An 11,465-nucleotide genomic window follows, 5' to 3' on the forward strand; every position below is an offset into this window, starting at 1 on the left:
GTGACCTGCGAAAACCTGGTTGTGTTTTTGATTAAATCCAATATGGCGGCCGAATCAATTACGATGACATCACAAGTTGGCTTGGGTCGGCCTAAGGACCTCCAACAGTATTACCAGACACCACTAGTGCATTTTAATTCTAAGCACAACAGCAGCTACAGGCCAAAAGGCTTGTTTCTAAATTACAGCGCCCCCTAGAGGTCAAAGGTCACCAGATTTCTTGAGTGTCCCCCTGATTGGGTCCTGAGTCTATGTACAAAGTTTGGTTATGATAGATCAATGGGTTGCTGAGATATGAGCTCACTTCCTGTTTGGCGGCTTCGCCGCAAATTTTGATTGGCTGTTACGGGCGAACGGTTTTAGTTCCGAAGACGAAAAGGAGTATCTTTTGTGAGGCTTGGTCTGAAGATCATGTGTGTCAGGTTTGGTGTCGATCGGACAAAATTTGTGACCTGTGAAAACTTTTTAGTGTTTTTGATTAAATCCAATATGGCGGCCAAATCAATTACGATGACATCACAAGTTGGCTTGGGTCGGCCTAAGGACCTCCAACAGTATTACCAGACACCACTAGTGTGATTTAATTCTAAGCACAACATCAGCTACAGGCCAAAAGGCATGTTTCTAAATTACAGCGCCCCCTAGAGGTCAAAGGTCACCAGATTTCTTGAGCGTCCCCCTGATTGGGTCCTGAGTCCATATACAAAGTTTGGTTATGATAGATTAATGGGTTGCTGAGATATGAGCTCACTTCCTGTTTGGCGGCTTCGCCGCATATTTCGATTGGCTGTTACGGACAACCGGTTTTAGTTCCGAAGACGAAAAGGAGTATCTTTTGTGAGGCTTGGTCTGAAGATCATGTGTGTCAGATTTGGTGTCGATCGGACAAGATTTGTGACCTGTGAAAACTTTTTAGTGTTTTTGATTAAATCCAAAATGGCGGAAAATCCATCATGGCGGAGATTGACGTCATAGGGTGCGTTGGACTCGGATTGGCCCAAGGATTCCAACGATACCTCATTTTTGACAATTGGGCCTACGGGTCAAAAGTTTCGTGCGTGAACGCATGTCCAACTTTGGCCTGTTGGTGGCGCTAGAGCGCTCGAGGTGCCGGCATGAAACTTGGTGACATTAATCATGGGACTGTCCCTAATTAGTGTGCCAAATTTCACAACTTTTCACCTGACGGTTCTATGGGCTGTCATTGACTTCAATGGCGGAATAATAATAATAAATATAGCTGCAAGCAGCAATGAGGGGGCCAAGCAGAATAGGCTGGAGTAGCCATGGCGACAAGATAGAACTCAGCAGACATCCGCGATCAACAGTTTCAACTAGTGTCACATCAAAACATAACTGATTTTGTAGGGCTGAAACAGGGCTGAGAATTGCCAACGCCTCCGCCAGCCAGCCCCCCATCTAATCACCCCTGCCCATCCCCGCCCTTGCACGCACGCATTAGAATGAACTGGATGGAACATGTTGTCATCAGTTTCACATCAAAAAATAAAGAATCGATGAAACACATCAGCAACTACAGATCAAAATGCAAAATTGCAAATTGCAGCAACCTCTACAGGTCAAAGGTCACCAAATGTTTTGTGCGTCCTCCTAATGGGGTCATGAATCTATGTAGTAAGTTTGGTTATGATACATGGCAGGGTTGCTGAGATATGAGCTCACTTCCTGTTTGGCGGCTTCGCCATCATTTTTGATTGGCTGTTACGGAAGAATGCTTTTGTCAATTGTTCCAGAAAGCAATATATTGATAGGTTATGGTCTGAAGATAGTCTGTGCCAATTTTGGTGAAGATCAGATGAAATTTGTGACCTGTGAAAACTTTTTGATGTTTTTGATTAAATCCAATATGGCGGCCGAATCAATTATGATGACATCACAAGTTGGCCTGGGTTGGCCTAAGGACGTCCAAAAGTATTACCTGAAACCACTAGTGCATTTTAATTCTAAGCACAACAGCAGCTACAGGCCAAAAGGCATGTTTCTTAATTACAGCGCCCCCTAGAGGTCAAAGGTCACCAGATTTCTTGAGTGTCCCCCTGATTGGGTCTTGAGTCCATGCACCCAGTTTGGCTTTGATACATGCAAGGGTTGCTGAGATATGAGCTCACTTCCTGTTTGGCGGCTTCGCCGCAAATTTCGATTGGCTGTTACAGCCGAATGCTTCTGTCAATTGTTCCAGAAAGCAACGCACTGATAAGGCATGGTCTGAAGATGGTCTCTGCCAATTTTGGTGAGGATCCGCTGAAATTTGTGACCTGCAAAAACTTGTACGTGTTTTTGATTAAATCCAATATGGTGGCCGAATCAAGTACGATGACATCACAAGTTGGCTTGGGTCGGCCTAAGGACCTCCAACAGTATTACCAGACACCACTAGTGCATTTTAATTCTAACCACAACTGCAGCTACAGGCCAAAAGGCATGTTTCTAAATTACAGCGCCCCCTAGAGGTCAAAGGTCACCAGATTTCTTGAGCGTCCCTCTGATTGGGTCTTGAGTCCATGTACAAAGTTTGGTTATGATAGATAAATGGGTTGCTGAGATATGAGCTCACTTCCTGTTTGGCGGCTTCGCCGCAAATTTTGATTGGCTGTTACGGGCGAACGGTTTTAGTTCCGAAGACGAAAAGGAGTATCTTTTGTGAGGCTTGGTCTGAAGATCATGTGTGTCAGGTTTGGTGTCGATCGGACAAAATTTGTGACCTGTGAAAACTTTTTAGTGTTTTTGATTAAATCCAAAATGGCGGAAAATCCATCATGGCGGAAAATGACGTCATAGGATGCGTTGAACTCGGCTTGGTCCAAGGATTCTAAAAATACATCATTTTTGACAATCGGGTCATCTAGTCAAAAGTTACGCGCATGAACGCACGTCCAACTTTGGCCTATTGGTGGCGCTAGAGCGCTCATGGTGCCGGTATGAAACATGGTGAAATTAATCATGAGACTGTCCCCAATCAGTGTGCCAAATTTCACAACTTTTCACCAGACGGTTCTATGGGCTGCCATAGACTCCAATGGCGGAGGAAAGATGTTAAATAATAATAATAAGAAATCATAGAAACACAATGGGTGCCTTCGCAGCTTCGCTGCTTGGCCCCCAAATATAGCTGCAAGCAGCAATGAGGGGGCCAAGCAGTATAGGCCAGAGTAGCCATGGTGACAAGATTAAACTCAGCAGATACCCGCCATCAACACTTTCAACAAGTGTCACATCAAAATATAACTGACTTTGTAGGGCTGAAACAGAGTATTGCCGCTGCCGCCTCCGCCAGCCAGCCCCCCCCACCTAATCACCCCTGCCCGTCCCACCCCGTCCCGCCCCGCCCCGCTGTTGCACGGACACATTAGAATGAACTGGATGGAACATGTTGTCATCAGTTTCACATCAAAAAATAAAAGATTGATAAAACACATCAGCAACTACTGATCAAAAGGCAATTGCTAATTGCAGCACCCCCTACAGGTCAAAGGTCACCATATTTCTTGGGCGTCCCCCTGATTGGGTCCTGAGTCCATGCACCAAGTTTGGCTTTGATACATGCAATGGTTGCTGAGATATGAGCTCACTTCCTGTTTGGCGGCTTCGCCACCAATTTCGATTGGCTGTTACGGGCGAATGCTTTTGTCAATTTTTCCAAAAAGCAATGCACTGATAAGGCATGGTCTGAAGATGGTCTCTGCCAATTTTGGTGAGGATCCGCTAAAATTTGTGACCTGCGAGAACTTGTACGTGTTTTTGATTAAATCCAATATGGCGGCCGAATCAATTATGATGACATCACAAGTTGGCTTGGGTCGGCCTAAGGACCTCCAACAGTATTACCAGACACCACTAGTGCATTTTAATTCTAAGCACAACAGCAGCTACAGGCCAAAAGGCATGTTTCTAAATTACAGCGCCCCCTAGAGGTCAAAGGTCACCAAATTTATTGAGCGTTCCCCTGATTGGGTCCTGAGTCCATGTACAAAGTTTGGTTATGATAGATTAATGGGTTGCTGAGATATGAGCTCACTTCCTGTTTGGCGGCTTCGCCGCAAATTTTGATTGGCTGTTACGGGCAAACGGTTTTAGTTCCGAAGACGAAAAGGAGTATCTTTTGTGAGGCTTGGTCTGAAGAGCATGTGTGTCAGGTTTGGTGTCGATTGGACAAAATTTGTGACCTGTGAAAACCTTTTAGTGTTTTTGATTAAATCCAAAATGGCGGAAAATCCATCATGGCGGAAAATGACGTCATAGGGTGCGTTGAACTCGGCTTGGTCCAAGGATTCCAACGATACCTCATTTTTGACAATCGGCCATACGGGTCAAAAGTTACGTGTGTGAACGCAAGTCCAACTTTGGCCTATTGGTGGCGCTAGAGCGGTTGAGGTGCCATCATGAAACTTGGTGACATTAATCATGGGAATGTCCCTAATCAGTGTGCCAAATTTCACAACTTTTCACCAGACGGTTCTATGGGCTGCCATTGACTTCCATGGCGGAATAATAATAATAATAAGAACAAATAGAAACACAATGGGTGCCTTCGCAGCTTCGCTGCTTGGCCCCCAAATATAGCTGCAAGCAGCAATGAGGGGGCCAAGCAAAATAGGCCGGAGTAGCCGCGGTGACAAGATAGAACTCAGCAGACACCCGGGATCAACAGGGCTGAGTATTGCCACCACCTCTGCCAGCCAGCCCCCCCCACCTAATCACCCCAGCCCGTCCCACCCCTTCCTGCCCTGCCCTGCCCTGCCCTTGCACGCACGCATTAGAATTAACTGGATGGAACATGTTGTCATCAGTTTCACATCAAAAAATAAAAGATTGATAAAACACATCAGCAACTACACATCAAAATGCAATATTGCTAATTAAGCACCCCGTACAGGTCAAAGGTCACCAATTTTTTGAGCATCCTCCTAATGGGGTCATGAATATATGTAGTAAGTTTGGTTATGATACATGGCAGGGTTGCTGAGATATGAGCTCACTTCCTGTTTGACGGCTTCGCCGGAAATTTCGATTAGCTATTACAGCCGAATGCTTCTGTCAATTGTTCCAGAAAGCAATGCAATGACAAGGCATGGTCTGAAGATGGTCTCTGCCAATTTTGGTGAGGATCCGCTGAAATTTGTGACCTGCGAAAACTTGTACGTGTTTTTGATTAAATCCAATATGGCAGCCGAATCAATTATGATGACATCACAAGTTGGCTTGGGTCGGCCTAAGGACCTCCAACAGTATTACCAGACACCACTAGTGCGTTTTAATTCTAAGCACAACAGCAGCTACAGGCCAAAAGGCATGTTTCTCAATTACAGCGCCCCCTAGAGGTCAAGGGTCACCAGATTTCTTGAGCGTCCCCGTGATTGGGTCCTGAGTCCATGCACCAAGTTTGGCTTTGATACATGCAAGGGTTGCTGAGATATGAGCTCACTTCCTGTTTGGCGGCTTCGCCGCAAGTTTCGATTGGCTGTTACAGCCGAATGCTACTGTCAATTGTTCCAAAAAGCAAGGCACTGATAAGGCATGGTTTGAAGATGATCTCTGCCAATTTTGGTGAGGATCCCCTGAAATTTGTTACCTGCGACAACTTGTACGTGTTTTTGATTAAATCCAATATGGCGGCCGAATCAATTACGATGACATCACAAGTTGGCTTGGGTCGGCCTAAGGACCTACAACAGTATTACCAGACACCTCTAGTGCATTTTAATTCTAAGCACAACTGCAGCTACAGGCCAAAAGGCATGTTTCTTAATTACAGCGCCCCCTAGAGGTCAAAGGTCACCAGATTTCTTGAGCCTCCCCCTTATTGGGTCCTGAGGCCATGTATTAAGTTTGGTTATAATAGATGAATGGGTTGCTGAGATATGAGCTCACTTCCTGTTTGGCGGCTTCGCCGCAAATTTTGATTGGCTGTTACGGGCGAACGGTTTTAGTTCCGAAGACGAAAAGGAGTATCTTTTGTGAGGCTTGGTCTGAAGATCATGTGTGTCAGGTTTGGTGTCGATTGGACAAAATTTGTGACCTGTGAAAACTTTTAAGTGTTTTTGATTAAATCCAAAATGGCGGAAAAACCATCATGGCGGAAAATGACGTCATAGAGTCCGTTGAACTCGGCTTGGTCCAAGGATACCAACGATACCTCATTTTTGACAATCGGGTCAACGGGTCAAAAGTTACGTACGTGAACGCACGTCCAACTTTGGCCTGTTGGTGGCGCTAGAGCGCTCAAGGTGCCGGTATGAAACTTGGTGAAATTAATCATGAGACTGTCCCCAATCAGTGTGCCAAATTTCACAACTTTTCACCAGACGGTTCTATGGGCTGCCATTGACTTCAATGACGGAAGCGTAATAATAAATATAGCTGCAAGCAGCAATGAGGGGGCCAAGCAGAATAGGCTGGAGTAGCCATGGCGACAAGATAGAACTCAGCAGACATCCGCGATCAACAGTTTCAACTAGTGTCACATCAAAACATAACTGATTTTGTAGGGCTGAAACAGGGCTGAGAATTGCCACCGCCTCCGCCAGCCAGCCCCCCATCTAATCACCCCTGCCCATCCCACCCCGTCCTGCCCCTCCCCGCCCTTGCACGCACGCATTAGAATGAACTGGATGGAACATGTTGTCATCAGTTTCACATCAAAAAATAAAGAATCGATGAAACACATCAGCAACTACAGATCAAAATGCAAAATTGCAAATTGCAGCAACCTCTACAGGTCAAAGGTCACCAAATGTTTTGTGCGTCCTCCTAATGGGGTCATGAATCTATGTAGTAAGTTTGGTTATGATACATGGCAGGGTTGCTGAGATATGAGCTCACTTCCTGTTTGGCGGCTTCGCCATCATTTTTGATTGGCTGTTACGGAAGAATGCTTTTGTCAATTGTTCCAGAAAGCAATATATTGATAGGTTATGGTCTGAAGATAGTCTGTGCCAATTTTGGTGAAGATCAGATGAAATTTGTGACCTGTGAAAACTTTTTGATGTTTTTGATTAAATCCAATATGGCGGCCGAATCAATTATGATGACATCACAAGTTGGCCTGGGTTGGCCTAAGGACGTCAAAAAGAATTACCTGAAACCACTAGTGCATTTTAATTCTAAGCACAACAGCAGCTACAGGCCAAAAGGCATGTTTCTTAATTACAGCGCCCCCTAGAGGTCAAAGGTCACCAGATTTCTTGAGTGTCCCCCTGATTGGGTCTTGAGTACATGCACCCAGTTTGGCTTTGATACATGCAAGGGTTGCTGAGATATGAGCTCACTTCCTGTTTGGCGGCTTCGCCGCAAATTTCGATTGACTGTTACAGCCGAATGCTTCTGTCAATTGTTCCAGAAAGCAACGCACTGATAAGGCATGGTCTGAAGATGGTCTCTGCCAATTTTGGTGAGGATCCGCTGAAATTTGTGACCTGCGAAAACTTGTACGTGTTTTTGATTAAATCCAATATGGTGGCCGAATCAAGTACGATGACATCACAAGTTGGCTTGGGTCGGCCTAAGGACCTCCAACAGTATTACCAGACACCACTAGTGCATTTTAATTCTAACCACAACTGCAGCTACAGGCCAAAAGGCATGTTTCTAAATTACAGCGCCCCCTAGAGGTCAAAGGTCACCAGATTTCTTGAGCGTCCCTCTGATTGGGTCTTAGGTCCATGTACAAAGTTTGGTTATGATAGATAAATGGGTTGCTGAGATATGAGCTCACTTCCTGTTTGGCGGCTTCGCCGCAAATTTTGATTGGCTGTTACGGGCGAACGGTTTTAGTTCCGAAGACGAAAAGGAGTATCTTTTGTGAGGCTTGGTCTGAAGATCATGTGTGTCAGGTTTGGTGTCGATTGGACAAAATTTGTGACCTGTGAAAACTTTTTAGTGTTTTTGATGAAATCCAAAATGGCGGAAAAACCATCATGGCGGAAAATGACGTCATAGGGTGCGTTGAACTCGGCTTGGTCCAAGGATTCCAACGATACCTCGTTTTTGACAATCGGCCATACGGGTCAAAAGTTACGTGCGTGAACGCACGTCCAACTTTGGCCTATTGGTGGCGCTAGAGCGGTTGAGGTGCCATCATGAAACTTGGTGACATTAATCATGGGACTGTCCCTAATCAGTGTGCCAAATTTCACAACTTTTCACCAGACGGTTCTATGGGCTGCCATTGACTTCCATGGCGGAATAATAATAATAAATATAGCTGCAAGCAGCAATGAGGGGGCCAAGCAGAATAGGCTGGAGTAGCCATGGCGATAAGATAGAACTCAGCAGACATCCGCGAGCAACACTTTCAACTAGTGGCACATCAAAACATAACTGATTTTGTAGGGCTGAAACTGGGCTGAGAATTGCCACCGCCTCCGCCAGCCAGCCCCCCATCTAATCACCCCTGCCCATCCCACCCCGTCCTGCCCCTCCCCGCCCTTGCACGCACGCATTAGAATGAACTGGATGGAACATGTTGTCATCAGTTTCACATCAAAAAATAAAGGATCGATGAAACACATCAGCAACTACAGATCAAAATGCAAAATTGCAAATTGCAGCAACCTCTACAGGTCAAAGGTCACCAAATGTTTTGTGCGTCCTCCTAATGGGGTCATGAATCTATGTAGTAAGTTTGGTTATGATACATGGCAGGGTTGCTGAGATATGAGCTAACTTCCTGTTTGGCGGCTTCGCCATCATTTTTGATTGGCTGTTACGGAAGAATGCTTTTGTCAATTGTTCCAGAAAGCAATATATTGATAGGTTATGGTCTGAAGATAGTCTGTGCCAATTTTGGTGAAGATCAGATGAAATTTGTGACCTGTGAAAACTTTTTGATGTTTTTGATTAAATCCAATATGGCGGCCGAATCAATTATGATGACATCACAAGTTGGCCTGGGTTGGCCTAAGGACGTCCAACAGTATTACCTGAAACCTCTAGTGCATTTTAATTCTAAGCACAACAGCAGCTACAGGCCAAAAGGCATGTTTCTTAATTACAGCGCCCCCTAGAGGTCAAAGGTCACCAGATTTCTTGAGTGTCCCCCTGATTGGGTCTTGAGTCCATGCACCCAGTTTGGCTTTGATACATGCAAGGGTTGCTGAGATATGAGCTCACTTCCTGTTTGGCGGCTTCGCCGCAAATTTCGATTGGCTGTTACAGCCGAATGCTTCTGTCAATTGTTCCAGAAATCAACGCACAGATAAGGCATGGTCTGAAGATGGTCTCTGCCAATTTTGGTGAGGATCCGCTGAAATTTGTGACCTGCGAAAACTTGTACGTGTTTTTGATTAAATCCAATATGGCGGCCGAATCAAGTACGATGACATCACAAGTTGGCTTGGGTCGGCCTAAGGACCTCCAACAGTATTACCAGACACCACTAGTGCATTTTAATTCTAACCACAACTGCAGCTACAGGCCAAAAGGTATGTTTCTAAATTACAGCGCCCCCTAGAGGTCAAAGGTCACCAGATTTCTTGAGCGTCCCTCTGATTGGGTCTTGAGTCCATGTACAAAGTTTGGTTATGATAGATCAATGGGTTGCTGAGATATGAGTTCACTTCCTGTTTGGCGGCTTCGCCGCAAATTTTGATTGGCTGTTACGGGCGAACGGTTTTAGTTCCGAAGACGAAAAGGAGTATCTTTTGTGAGGCTTGGTCTGAAGATCATGTGTGTCAGGTTTAGTGTCGATTGGACAAAATTTGTGACCTGTGAAAACTTTTTAGTGTTTTTGATTAAATCCAAAATGGCGGAAAAACCATCATGGCGGAAAATGACGTCATAGGGTGCGTTGAACTCGGCTTGGTCCAAGGATTCCAACGATACCTCATTTTTGACAATCGGCCATACGGGTCAAAAGTTACGTGTGTGAACGCAAGTCCAACTTTGGCCTGTTGGTGGCGCTAGAGTGCTTGAGGTGCCATCATGAAACTTGCTGACATTAATCATTGGACTGTCCCTAATCAGTGTGCCAAATTTCACAACTTTTCACCAGACGGTTCTATGGGCTGCCATTGACTTCAATGGCGGAATAATAATAATAATAATAATAAGAACAAATAGAAACACAATGGGTGCCTTCGCAGCTTCGCTGCTTGGCCCCCAATAAGAACAAATAGAAACACAATGGGTGCCTTCGCAGCTTCGCTGCTTGGCCCCCAATAAGAAAACATAGAAACACAATGGGTGCCTTCGCAGCTTCGCTGCTTGGCCCCCAATAAGAACAAATAGAAACACAATGGGTGCCTTCGCAGCTTCGCTGCTTGGCCCCCAATAAGAAAACATAGAAACACAATGGGTGCCTTCGCAGCTTCGCTGCTTGGCCCCCAAATATAGCTGCAAGCAGCAATGAGGGGGCCAAGCAGAATAGGACGAAGTAGCCACGGCGACAAGATTGAACTCAGCAGATACCCGCCATCAACACTTTCAACAAGTTTCACATCAAAACATAATTGATTTTGTAGGGCTGAAACAGGGCTGAGTATTGCCACTGCCTCCGCCAGCCAGCGCCCCACCTAATCACCCCTGCCCGTCCCACCCCGTCCCGCCCCGCCCTTACACGCACGCACGCATTAGAATGAACTGGATGGAACATGTTGTCATCAGTTTCACATAAAAAAATAAAAGATCGATAAAACACATCAGCAACTACAGATCAAAATGCAATATTGCTAATTGCAGCACCCCCTTCAGGTCAAAGGTCACCAAAGTTTTTGAGCGTCCTCCTAATGGGGTCATGAATCCATGTAGTAAGTTTGGTTATGATACATGGCAGGGTTACTGAGATATGAGCTCACTTCCTGTTTGGCGGCTTCGCCACCAATTTCGATTGGCTGTTACGGGCGAATGCTTTTGTCAATTGTTCCAGAAAGCAATATATTGATAGGTTATGGTCTGAAGATGGTCTCTGCCAATTTTGGTGAGGATCCGCTAAAATTTGTGACCTGCGAGAACTTGTACGTGTTTTTGATTAAATCCAATATGGCGGCCGAATCAATTATGATGACATCACAAGTTGGCTTGGGTCGGCCTAAGGACCTCCAACAGTATTACCAGACACCACTAGTACGTTTTAATTCCAAACACATCAACAGCTACAGGCCAAAATGCATTTTTTCTGATTGCAGCGCCACCTAGAGGTCAAAGGTCACCACATTTTTTGAGCGTCCCCCTGATGGGGTCCTGAGTCCATGTACTAAGTTTGGTTATGATAGATCAATGGGTTGCTGAGATATGAGCTCACTTCCTGTTTGGCGGCTTCGCCGCATATTTCGATTGGCTGTTACGGGCGAACGGTTTGATTTCCGAAGACGAAAAGGAGTATCTTTTGTGAGGCTTGGGCTGAAGATCATTTGTCTCAAGTTTGGTGATGATCGGACAAAATTTGTGACCTGTGAAGAATTAGTTTCACTTTCACTAAAATCCAAAATGGCGGAAAATCCATCATGGCG

This window comes from Alosa pseudoharengus, unplaced genomic scaffold (genome assembly GCF_046254945.1).
Source record: "Alosa pseudoharengus isolate Yale_2024_CS ecotype anadromous, Long Island Sound unplaced genomic scaffold, YU_APseudo_1.1 YU_APseudo_1.1_scf_22, whole genome shotgun sequence".
NCBI classification, from domain to species: Eukaryota; Metazoa; Chordata; class Actinopteri; order Clupeiformes; family Clupeidae; genus Alosa; species Alosa pseudoharengus.